This window comes from Ambystoma mexicanum, chromosome 8, assembly GCF_040938575.1.
Source record: "Ambystoma mexicanum isolate Mex_15411 chromosome 8, UKY_AmexF1_1, whole genome shotgun sequence".
Classification (NCBI taxonomy): domain Eukaryota; kingdom Metazoa; phylum Chordata; class Amphibia; order Caudata; family Ambystomatidae; genus Ambystoma; species Ambystoma mexicanum.
This window is the reverse complement of record NC_090929.1, coordinates 897,777,802-897,790,438: the sequence shown is the minus strand read 5'-3', so window position 1 is coordinate 897,790,438 and position 12,637 is coordinate 897,777,802. Positions and strand designations below refer to the sequence as shown.

Here is a 12,637-nt window from a genome sequence, read left to right as displayed (position 1 = left end):
AGTTAGTCTGTCTGTGCAGTGGGCAGGTAAGTGATTACTTTGATTGGGCTCAGACCAATCCAGTGACCTGACATCTGCGTGACTCTGCCCTGCACTCTGGCCCAGGACAGCCCTTGGGTGAACCACCAGTGAAGGCAAGTGGGCGAGTTTACCACCATCACACAGCATCTGCATATCAGACTGAGGAGGGTAGCAGTCTCCATGTTGTTCAGTTATTCATCTTGCACTGCAGGAAGAAATCTGTATTGTTATGCAAAGTATTATTTTTGAAACTTGAAAAATCCTACATCTTTTTGGCCACAGGATGTTGGCAAGTATGCATTTCTTATTTGAGGAATCACAACCTATGGGCGGACCGATGGTTTTTGGTTGGAGGCTGGGATAGGGCCGGCAGCTTGATCAGCCCCCAGCATTTGCAATAGTCTCTCCGGTCTATGGGAGTCAGGGCACAAGGCAAGCAGCGGTCAGGAAAAGCTTGCTGGAATTGCGCTGGAAACACCAACTTCTGATGTGGAATTCTAGGGGGTGCATGGCTACAAAGCCAGTATATCTTCAGTAACAAATGCCTGCATTGAAGGCAAAGAAAAAGCAAGACGGTAGGTTCTCTAGTCTAAATGGATTTATTAAATCATTAAAACATTGTTCATGGCAAGCGTTGATTATAGATGTTTCGGTGCGTTGACATGATCACTTCGAAAGGAGAGAGGCATTCGCAGCCGGCACCCACGCTAGCCTTCGGCATCGTCTTTCCTTCAAGCATCCCAGGGCGCATGCGAGAACCTCTCAGCACTTCTTGGAGGATCCGCCGCCGCTACCTCCGTATCCTCCGCCTATGCCTCCGCCTCCTCCTGCCTGCAGGTTTCCTTGCGATTTCTGTGCCCCCTGGCATGGATCAGGATTACAGGGTTCTGGGGAAGGCAAAGAAACAGGCAAGTGAGGGACCGCCCCAACGTATATAATGCTTCCCTGTGGTGCTTGCAGGTTCTCAGTACGCCACCACTAAAAGAAGTGTTACACAGGCACAAAAACGACACCTTTCACAAGTAAATGAATTTTCGAGTGGTGCCCACTCATTTTGATTCCTACAAAAACGACATGTGCCTGCTGCTAACAAACTACACACGCATAGACCTATTACTGACGTGCTCTTGACCTCTTTGACATCTAAACCTTCGGATATCATTATTTCGGTTAAATATGATTTTAACGAATAAATAAATAAATAATGCATTTTTGCCCCCCCCAACCACCTGTTTCCCCATGTTTGAAACCCCACCCCTGCCCACCAGATGCAGCCCCTTACCCCACCCCCACATATATATTATTTTTAATCATTTCTTTTGTTTTTTATTCGTTAACAAAATCATTCTTTATTTTGTATTCGTTATAATCACTGGATACCATTATTTCCTGTAAACAGACATGTATCTGTGTGCTCATTTTTCTGCTGTTTTTCATTAACAATGTTGCTGGTGGTTTGAGGGTGGATTGGTTGTGACCTCCTTAAATCCAGCGTGTGTTTGCTGGTCTCTGACGCTCTACAGCGAACTGGCAACGTACTACACAACAGATGCAATGAACTAATATCACTACATTGGCCAAAACATATTCAGGATTTTCGAGCCCCTGGGGGCAAGGGGAGAGGGGGGGAGGCATCACTGTTGTGTGAGGTGTAATCAAAACACATCTCAAACTTTTGCATACAAAAGAAAGTATTGACAGCAGAGATTAATGAAAATATATAATGCACAAAAGCACTAGTCATATTCCTGAGGCCTGCACCTCAAAACGTTGTTGAAATTTCAAGCCTACTCTGATCACCTGTGCTAATGATTAGCGCGTGTAGCTCCGACTTCATACATGCAATATGTAGGCGCTTAATATGGACCAAGTAGCACCACTGGTGACTAGGCAGGTGCTGCACAGCTCTCAGAACCTAAACCGAGAATGCCCTGATCTTAGGGCCAGAAGGTGTGAGGATCTCCCAGAGAATCCGCTGCCCCTCCTCCCCCCCACTAACCTTTCACCCTTCCATCTAGAGGAGCTGCCCTTGTTTGTGAGGGGCCGCGTGAACCAATCATCGGGTTACCTTGCTGCCTGCTGGTGCGCAGTCATGTAAAATAAAACTTTCTTACCTGGGCATATTTGTGGCTGCTGGTCCTGGCACTGGTCCACCTGTTGGCAAGCTGCAAGGAAGAACATGTATGTGTCAGAAAACCATTCCATGTGCGATGCTACATCATGGGCTAACAACATGTACCAAATCACAATGAAGGCTTAGATCACAGGTTCGAATCCCACCTCCCGCAGTGTGACCTGTCTCAATACCCTGCTCCCCTCTCTCTAGTATTTTATTTATTTGTGTATTTGTAATGTGCCAAACACCCCGCAGGCATCGGCGTGCCAACATTAACACAAAGGGCAACCTAAGTAAGGGACAATGGACAACAATGATGGACCATAGGTGTTATAAACCGGATCTCTGAACCATACGGTTAAGGCAAATAAAACACATTAAAAACAATTGTTTCATTGAATAACACCAACGGTCTTTAAGGCAGAGAAAGGTCAATGATTTCAAGAACGGAAAAGGGGAAATGGAGTCGCGCAGGGGAACAACAGAAATATCAAAGGGCAGGCGAAAGGGAAATGGATTCAGTGGACTTCAAAGACAAGAGCAAGTGGAGTGGGTGAAGGCAGCAAAAAACAGAGATCTTCCAATGCAGGTTAATTGTGGAATTGATTCAAAGCAGGAAAAGATACTGGATTTCCAAGGGAAAAGCCCATCAAGAGATTTCAAGACAGCGCGATGTGGATTCGTTTTATGGAAGCACCACAATAAATTGGCGGGTCAGTTCCACCCCCCACCTCCCACCTCCCACCTCCCTCCCCCTAGCGCAGAGGTTCTACAGACTGTGGCTCTCCAGATGTTTTGGACTGCGAGTCCCAGCGCCGGCTCAAGGTGCGGTAAGGAGGTGTGGAGCCGGGGCACAAGGGTGCCCACCACGGCGCAGCAAATAAAGGGTGCCTTGACTCCAGCACACTGTCATACAAACTAAAGTATCGGGCAAGAGGGGCGGCGCCAGCGCCTAATAGAGAATCACGCTCAGTTCTGTTGCTCAGCTGATATTTGTTCTTGATAGGCATTATTGGGTAGGCTGGCACGATTAGTGACAGACCCAGGGTGCTTTGAATTTAGTGAACCAAGCGGCAGGGAGAAACTTTTTTTTTCGGTGCGCCACCACAGCAGGGGGCACACTGCAACATTTCACACAGGGCTCTGGCAGACCTGGGGCCGGCACTGGCAAGTACAATGATCCCTCGCTACTGACTTCAGTGACTGGAGTTGCAGTCTGAAATAGCTCGCGAGCCAATGGTTGTAGACCCCTGCTCTAGTGGCGTTCTAGAGTGGTCATGACACCATGGCAGTGCCCAGATGCTTTCGGGCTTGGTGCCCCATATTAATGGCCAAATAAATAAATAAGAGACCAACATTGCCATGGTCAGGTTCACAGATGTGCTGCGGCAAGACAAGGCCCAAGGTTAGAGACATCTGTTTATTTTAATGCGCGAGACTTGCACAATCTAAAGGGATTGCCACAGTAAATAACATACATTCAAAAACGTGAGAGTCAGTGTTCTAAATGTTTGTAATTTGGTCAAAATCCGTCCAAGAGTATGCCCACGCTTGCGTTGGGGCCCATCACTCAGAAAATGAGGCGTATGAGCGTGCAAACGTAATCCTTTCTTGGGGCGCCACTTGGAAAATCACCAATTGCAGTGAAATGTTTCCACTCTGGTACAATTTAGCCATAGAGGTCATGGGCCATGCATCTGACTGCAGCTTTCAAACCAGCCAGGGTTTCACCAGCGTTTTAAATCAGGCCCGAATACGGGTTAGATATCCAGTAAGGTGGCCAAGGTCAACCGGGTTAAACAAGATGGCACAGGGTGGCCTAATGCTTGTAAGTAAGAGGCAAAAAAGAGACTCAGTGTCACCAGCAGCTTTCATTAAGTCGGTTTGCTCACCCCCCCCCGCCATAAGTGAAACAAATGTGACGTGATTTGCATTCATTCAATCACAAAATCATGTTTTTGGGGTTAATGGCCAAATGTAACAGATTTTTCCCAGACAGGTGCAATTTTTGTGCATAAAGCAACAGGGAAGCATAGGAAACAATTTTGCAATTTTCACAACTTTAGCATCGTTTTTTTGTACCCCAGTTTCCATGCCCAACCATAATGAAGGTTTGTTAAAATAGTCGACTTAGTTTCAAAATTCTCACCTGCCAGGAATTTGAGCACAGGGCGTACACGCTCCGGGATGCTCTATAATGCAATGTGGAAAGCCTTCATGTCACATTATTCGAGGATGTTTTACCCCGGATCTTTGTTGCAACGTTGTTGTAGAGTTGTGCAATCACACAGGCGGGAACTAGGGTGTTGTGATTGCCTGCCCGCTCTTTATACAGAACTATTGTTTTAATGGACAGTTCGTGAAAGTCTTCTTGAATGAAGGGCCTGCTAACAGTAACGTGCATACACTATGGTCGCAATGAGACTGTAAGTCACGTTAATTCTACATCCCCTGATATGCCGTGTGATCTTGGGCAGTTGACAGATTTCACAAGACCTCTGCCACGCAGCTATATGTTGAGCGCAGTTAGCATCTTCCTAAGGTGCCCTGGTCTCTTGCTGTGTACCTAACACTGTCGTGCTCCTACCAAACCATCAGAAGTGCCAGCCTGCCTGACACATGAGTGACTTTGCCCAGCCCCGCTGTGCCATCCTTTCCGAGTTTGTTACAGTGCAGCCCGCCACTCCATAGAACCCCTCTGCTAGAGAAAACCAAATGCACACTGCAGCACCCATGGATTCCGCGCAGTGGCCACACATTCGGGCGACCCATGGACTCTGGCTGTGGAAATTCACTGGAGGCAGCACCTGAGCCGGTTGACCCTCGGCAACTATAAGAAACAGGGTACTTACGCGCTGGAGGACAGGGTTCATTGCACTGGGTCTTCTGGTGTCCTCCGCCCTTGGCAGACATGGTTCTTGCTGGCACTGAGTGATACGATCGGCGTCTGGAAGATGGTGAAGAGAGTGCGATGGTTGGCTCTATGGCTCGGGAGACCCCTTTATATACACAAGTTGGTGCCTTGCCCAGTCGCGATGTAGCAACACTATTTGCATTTCGGGAGTGCTTAATGAGCCAGGTATGTCCCTGGAATTGAGCACAGGGGGTGTGCTCATCCCTGTAATTGCTTTGTTTGCTTGCCACGGGGCAGGGCGTGTGCGTGGAGTTGTTGGGTTTACTTACAGAGCACATCATACGTTTATGTTTGTTGGTGTGGCTGCGACACCAATTATGGACTTTTTCATTTAGCGATGAATCATTGTCCTTAACCATTCTCTGTACGGGAATCACGATGCAATCACTTGGTTTATGAGGGCTGTACCGCACAGCACAACACCATGCAGCCCCGCCTTCACAGCCCTGTTTCCCCGTGGAGGATACACGATGTTGAGACGAACACATTTCCTACACTGCCAGTTCTACGCTACAATGTTACGTGAACCCATTTGGGTTCCCTGGACACATTTTCTGCATGGAACCTTCCCGTGTAATAATGATAATGAAGTGTTATCACTTCTTTACAGAGAACATATTTACATACGATATCAGCCAACCAAAATGTTTACTAATGTATCCACCGCGCAAAGATGAGAAGCTGAGTTGGCCTTGCCGGGATTCGAACGCTCAGATCGCAGCAGCGAGCGCGCAACACGCTGAACTATCTTACCGGCCTATGATGTAATCACATTAATGTAATAGTGCATTCACGCAACAACAAAAAAATCAAGCTGTAAAGGCTGTCACCATCAAGTACAGCCCTGCCGATCTTAATCTGGCAACGTCCTATTGGGGAGGAAGACACTGGGCCTTCAGCCTCAATTTTTTATTTTTTTATTTTTTTATTGTGATTTGTTTATAAACTTCGATCTTTCACATACCAAACAATCCATATCATTACAAGATAAAAGAAAACACAACATGCAAATACAAAATACGAATAAAGAGAAAAGTTAAAACTCATTAAAAAAATCAAGAAAAGCTCAAAAATCTATATAAAACACAGACTCCTCAATTTTGGCATTTTCCAAGTTTTCTGAAACACCCTTCATGCCCATGAATGTGAATGGAAAGATGCAAATCTCCCCGTGTAAGGAAATCTCCCACGTGCTTGTTCCCAAATGTTGCCACTTATGCAGCGAGGTCGTGGAGAAGGAGGGGAGGGAACAGCCAACTTCCAGGGCGCTACTTCATGACCCAGCTTGTGGGAGCGCGGCTCGTTCCAAAGCATGTTACAATCTTGTTTGGTAAGACACCAGCTTTAATTTTGCAGCATGTCATAGTCACATCTGTAGGAATACAGCCTTTCCTGGGATCAGAAAACTCAACCCTGAAGACACTTGAGGAGTTACTGTGCGGTGTCGTAAATTCCATGGGGACACTCTGGCTGAGCGGCTCCTCAAAGGGTTTCTGCACCATGTTGAAAATCCTGAGAATGAGGCCTTTATGTAAAAGAGGAAAGGCATTCATTTTGCCATGCTTTTCCCCTATGTCTGTCTTTCCCCTGACTCTAAAAGAAGGTCTGAAACCAAGCCAACTCTTCTCTGGATCTGATTGGACTGAACCACTTCAATTAGAGGACGCGTCCAGGGAGGATAGCTCAGCGACAACGTGCTCGCCTTGGAAACATGATGACATGAAGCGACACAGGTTCGATACCCGGGTCCACGCTTAGAAACCTCTGGGCATTATGCGTGTTATAAATACGCAGCTAAGACACTCCTGTTAAAGCGCCTCGATGCCCCTGTGTGAGCGCTTTAAAAATGTAAACATATAAAAATGCCTATCAAGCCACATACCAGACCCAAGCAACACAGAAGACGTTTTTTGTTTCTTATTTCTCTATATTGCACTTGTTTTTCTTCTTTTGTTTTTGTATATGTTTTGAATTTTATCTTGTGTTCTTTTATCTAATTGGAAGTTTAAACAAAATAATTAATTTCAATGTTTTAAGGAATATGTATTTTATCATATGTGTACTAATGATTGAATTTATTGGAAAGGTTGATTTATTTCAGCCAATACAAATAAAAAAATGAATAAAAAAAATGAAGAAGGTTATCCCTTATTCGACCCATGCTTTTGTTGGAGGTGCTATTACGTAGCAGTTTTCTATTTATTGATTCATTGATTTCATTTATATAGCGCCCAGACCCAGCGGTATCACAGCGCTTGTACAGGTGGTGAAACACAGTCAAAAGCAGTAGATAACAGTATACACCATAGAGGTAAGAGTCAGTGAGGCTTATTTGTTAAATAGCCATGCTTTGAGGAGTTTTTGGAGTACCAGGAGTGAATGTTCATTTCTAATGTGATCTGAGAGAGTGTCCCAGAGGGAAGGAGAGGCCACACGGAAGCTGGAGCCCCCCTGCTCACTGACATTGGAATTTGGGGGTGAGTCATGAGCAGCTTGATGAAGAACGGAGACATCGAGCCACTGGTGTTGCAGCAATGCCAGGAGTGAGGTAAGAGAGGGTGTTCAGGTGGAGATATCAGTGGGCAAGGACAAGTGTTTTAAAGTCAATTTGTGCTTTTATCGGAGGCCAGCAAACTTCCCTTCGAGCTGCTGAGATGTGGCCAGTGGGTATGAGGCCTGGGGCTGCCCTAGGTGCCTTATTTTGTAGGAGTTGAAGTTTTTCCAAGTTCTTGGAAGAAGGTGCTGGTGAACAGCATGTTGCAATAATCAAGCGTACCCCCAATGATAGCCCATGCAAGGGGGAGGCAGTTTGTGGGTGAGATACATTTTCTTACTCAGGAATATGAACTTGGCAGTATAAGCAGTGGAGGAGGCCAGTGTGTTGATGTGGCAGGACTTGTTAAATTCAGTGATGAGACATACGCCCAGTGTCTTCACGTGTTTAGAGACCTGGATGGTTGTCCCATCAATGGGAAAGGAGGCATAGGATGGGTCTAAGGTGCTTGGCCAGTGGGGGGAGCCTACAATGAGAACCTCAGTATTTTTGTCATTGAGACAAAGGTTGTGGGTCACCATTCAGTACTGTATAACACTGTATGTCTGATTGATGACTTCAACGTCATGGGCATTGTTCCCTGAGATCGGCAGCAGGACTTGCGTGTCATTTGCAAAGTTTGTGTAAGGGATCCCCAAAGCGTCGAGGTGATCAAAAAGAGGTTTGGTGTAGGTGTTGTAGAGTGCTGGGGAGATGCAACAGCCTTGAGGGACGCCACATGGAACAGGGATGGGATCTTCAGAGTGGTCATCTATGAAGACTTTGGAGGTGCGTTCACTCAGGAACAATTTGATCCAGTGAACTGCCTGGTGGGAGAAGTGAAAGTTTGTGAGGAGGTGTTGGCAGAGGACATGAGGGTCTATGAGGTAAAATGCTGCTGATAGGTCAAGGAGGAGTAGAATGGCCCAGTTGCCTGAAGAACAGGTTTGGTTAAGCTATATTTTTAGGTCAAAGTGAGCTGTTTCTGTGCAGTGTTTTGGGTCTGAATCCGGATTGTTTTGAGCCTAGAAGCTGACGTTGTTCAAAGAAGTCGTTCAAGGTAGTTTTGAATGGGTCGGTAATTATGATATGATAGGTAATTTATAACGCGCTTAATACGCAGAGGTTTCTAAGCGCGGACCCGGTGTTGAACCTGTGTTGCTCCGCGTCGTCTTGCTTCCAAGGCAGGCACGTTGCCCCTGAGCTATCCTCCCAAGACAAAAGGTGGGATCGAGGGATGGTTTCTTGATAAGGGGGAGACCCATGCTGTTTTTAGGCATGTGGAAACATTGTTGGAGGCAAAGGAGGCGTTGACAAAATCGGCAAGTGCCTGGGCGAGTGTGGTTGCACAGAGTTTGACAATGTGTGCAGGGCAGGAATCACCTTTGTAGTTGCAGGGTTTGAGCTGCTGGACTGTGGTGGTAATGTCTTCTGTGCCGATGGCTGAGAAATGGAATTGGGGATGTTTGTGGGGGGAGGAGGGGCTGAGTTGATGTGGTGGGGGTTTGGACAGGAGTTGTGGTTTCTTAGGGAGGATTTTGTCTTGTAGTTTGACAATCTTTTCTGAGAGGGCTGTTTGAATGGTGGTGCACCAGGCTTTGTTGATGTGGATAAGCAAAGGGATATTGGTTGTGTGTTGAAGTTCTTTCAGTAGGGAAAACAGTTCTTTGGGCAGGAACTGGCTTTGCTGGTTCTAGTATTCAAAGAGTTGGCCTTTCTCAATATGTGGGTTTCTCTGAAGGTTTTGGAGGCAATGTGAAAGGCCTTTAGGTTGAGTGGAGTATGGTTTTTCCACCACGTGTGTTCAAGGGCATGCTTGAGCCTGCGGAGCATGGTGAACCAGGTGTTGGCTCCAGAATCTGTAAACCAGGTGTTGGCTTTTCTGCCTGGTTTGGGAATACTAGGTTTGAGCGGGGTATGATGATCAATGGTTTGTGAGAGGGCAGAAAGGGTACATGAGGCCTGGGCTTGTGGGTCATCACATGCTGGTGTGTATTTGACAAGGTGTTCCAGCAATGTAGGGGCTATGCTGGCTTAAGTGAGTCTCCGCGTATTGCGTGCAAGGGTGGGTGGAAGCGTGGTAGCTGGGTTGCAAGTCGTTTGTGCGTGGGAGAGGCAGAATTAAATGACAGAATGGGTAGAATGGAGGTGATGGTGGCAGTAGTATTCAGTGTAAGGACCCAATCCAGGTGTGACCTTTAGAATGGGTTGGGGAGTGGACAAGTTGGGTGAAGTCTAGCCAGGGCTTTAAGTGGGCCAGGGCCTGCCAGGGCTGGGCCCTAGCAGGATCCGAAATTTCGTTTTGAGGCGTGGCCCTGCAGGGGCCCACTAATCTCCCCTGGCAGCCCCGGCCACTACACGAAAAGGCTTTTTTTTCCACAGCCTGAAGCTCTCGCTCGTGTGCGAGAGCTTCAGGCTTCAGAAAAAAAATGCTTTTCGTGTAGTGGCCGGGGCTGCCAGGGGAGATTAGTGTGCCCCGGCAGGGCCCCGCCTCAAAACGAAATTTCGGCCATAATGGAGGCACTGCACCTGCGAGGCATCCCTTTAATCAAGTGATGCCCGTGGGCCGGCGCCACCATTAAGGAGATAATGTGAGGCCGCTGGAAGCAGAGGCCTTAAGCTTTCTAAATACTGAAGCTCCCTCGGATTTGCGGGATTTTCAGTCTTTAGGAAAAAGGCCTCAGGTTCAGCGGCCTCACCCTTTCAGCCTTAATGGTGATGCTGCCACCATTAAGGCTGAATAGGCAAGGCGCTGTTCCCTGCCAGGTAAGCCTATAAAAAATAAATGCAGAGATCAGCACCCTCTCCCTAACAGGGAGAGGGTGCTGATCTCTACAAAAGGCTGCCTGGCAGGGGTGCCAGTAGCCCATTGAGCCGAGGCTCGTCAAGTGGGCGTGGCCTAACAGGCCAGCAGGACCCCCGCTGTTAGGCCACGCCCCGATGAGCCCCGGCTCGATTTGTAGTGCCACTTAAGGAACTGAGTTTAGCTCAGTGAGTGATGTCACTAGGTCTTTTGCTATAGAGTCTGTAGCATCATTGAAGCTGAGGTTAAAATCTCCTAGAACTAGGAATGTGATGGTTAGCTTGATGAGAGGTGATAGGAGGAGGGGAACAGAGAGTTCAGGGCAGTTTTGGTGGTTGGGTTGGCGATAGACTATGAGTGAGGAAGTTAATGGTAGTTTGTGGATTGATCAGAAGTTTGTACTGAGTAGTTCATAGCCAGGTTGAGGGGGTAAGGATATCTTTCTGAAGACCACTGTAGTATTGCTAATGAGGGTGATGCCGCCTCCTGTTTTGTCAGAGCTGTCCGCTCTAATGAAGGAATAGTTAGTAGGCTAAGCGATAGGGATAGACCTGCGGCACTGTGCCACCAGGTTTTTGTTACAGCCAAAAAATCAAGCAGACTTTTCTACATGAGGTTGTTGATATTGGTGGCATGGGCACAGAGGGAGAGGGCATTGATCAGGCCCCCTTGAGCGATGGGGTGTAGTCCAAGGGGTGTTTGCTCGGTTGAGTGTTAGGAGGATGTGGTGTGTGGGTCTGAGGATCCTGTTGGGGGGGGGTGATGCTGGGTGTGAGCTGGAATGTGAGAAGCATTTTCTGTCCCCATGATGGTGTGGGTTGTGAGGTCTTGAGTGGATTCCTGGTATGGCATCCTGAAGCTGAGACTGGCTGTTCTCAGGGCTCCTAGGCAGGGTTGGGTGTGTTTGAGGTGGGTAGTGGTCTGTGTCTTGAGTGCTGTGTCTTGGGTGCTGTTGAGGTGTAGGCGTTTTGGTGTTGTGGTGCAGCCGGTGTAGCTCTTAGGGGTGTGAAGGCTGGGAAGAAGTGGAGTTGTGCAGGGGTAAGGTGATTACCCTACGGTCGTTATTGACTGAGGTACTGTGTTGTCTAATCCAAGCAGTCTTGTTAAGGATGGTGGATGGGGGGGGTGTTTTTCGGCTAGGGTTAATCAAAAAGGGCAAGAATGGTGTGGTGTGGGGATTAGCCATGCACGGCTGCATGCAACAGGTGTGATCAGGGCAGGTGGGTGGAGCGCAGCTTCACCAAGCGGGTTCCTGTGAGTGGTTGTGCAAGGCTGCGGTTTAGAGGATGTGTAAATAATCATGCTGCAGGCGCATGAAAAACAAGGTATATGCAAGCCTAAGGTCTTGGGAGGATCGCTCAGGGGCAACGTGCTCGCCTTGGAAGCAAGACGACATGGAGCAACACAGGTTCGATCCCCGGGTCTGCGCTTAGAAACCTCTGGGTATTAAGCTCGTTATAAATAACCTATCATATCATATCACAATGGCAGAGCACGAGTGGGATCCAGAAGCGGGTTGGGAGTGCAAGGGGGGAGTGGGCATGGATGCCAAGTTGGGATAGAGAAGAGATGGAACTCTTCTCACTTGTTGGCAGCAGGAATACAGGTAGCAAGAGCAGTATATTTGGGAAAGTGCATGTACAGCTTGCATTTTGAAATCGGTTTTGTAGGGTAACACATGAAAAATTCCAATAGATGCAAGTCACCAACAGTGCACAGCAGCATTTCCCAACGCATTTTCATGATGCCTTTCCCCACAACATATGCCAGTATAGAAAACATGTTCATGCTGGCTGTGCACATACATTTTCATGCTGGCTGAACCTATACATGCCAGTGTTGCCATATAAGATCATACCCATGCTTCCATTTTCCATAATGCCATACATAATGCCAGTAGGGATACTATAAGAAAACATGCCCAAGCGAGCTCTGCCAATATATGCCAGTACCTGCACATGACATACTCTTATTGGCGTTGCCATTAAAAATGTCACGCTACAGTAAGAAAACGTGTCTGACACGAAATATCACTTATGTTTGCTTTGCCTTAGATACCCAGTACAAATGCCTTGCCACATCAAGAAATGCCTAGATTGGCTGCATCAAAATGCCAGTATAGCCACGTACTACCACTTATTATGCTAACATTATCGTAGATGCCCAGTAAAAAATATCATGCCACAATAAGAAATAGATAGACTGGCTACACCAAAATACCAGTCTAAACATGTAATAACACCTGACATT

At 47.3% G+C, this 12,637-nt stretch overlaps 1 long non-coding RNA gene across 1 annotated transcript; it reads right to left on the bottom strand.

The window, feature by feature from the left end:
- Positions 1-601: 601 nt before the first annotated feature.
- On the bottom strand, positions 602-5,123 carry LOC138472549 (uncharacterized). Its single transcript, XR_011268637.1, has 3 exons — positions 4,990-5,123; positions 2,136-2,186; positions 602-908 (listed from the first exon to the last, which is right to left on the bottom strand). It is a non-coding gene; the product is annotated as an uncharacterized lncRNA (long non-coding RNA).
- Between the last annotated feature and the right edge of the window lie 7,514 nt (positions 5,124-12,637).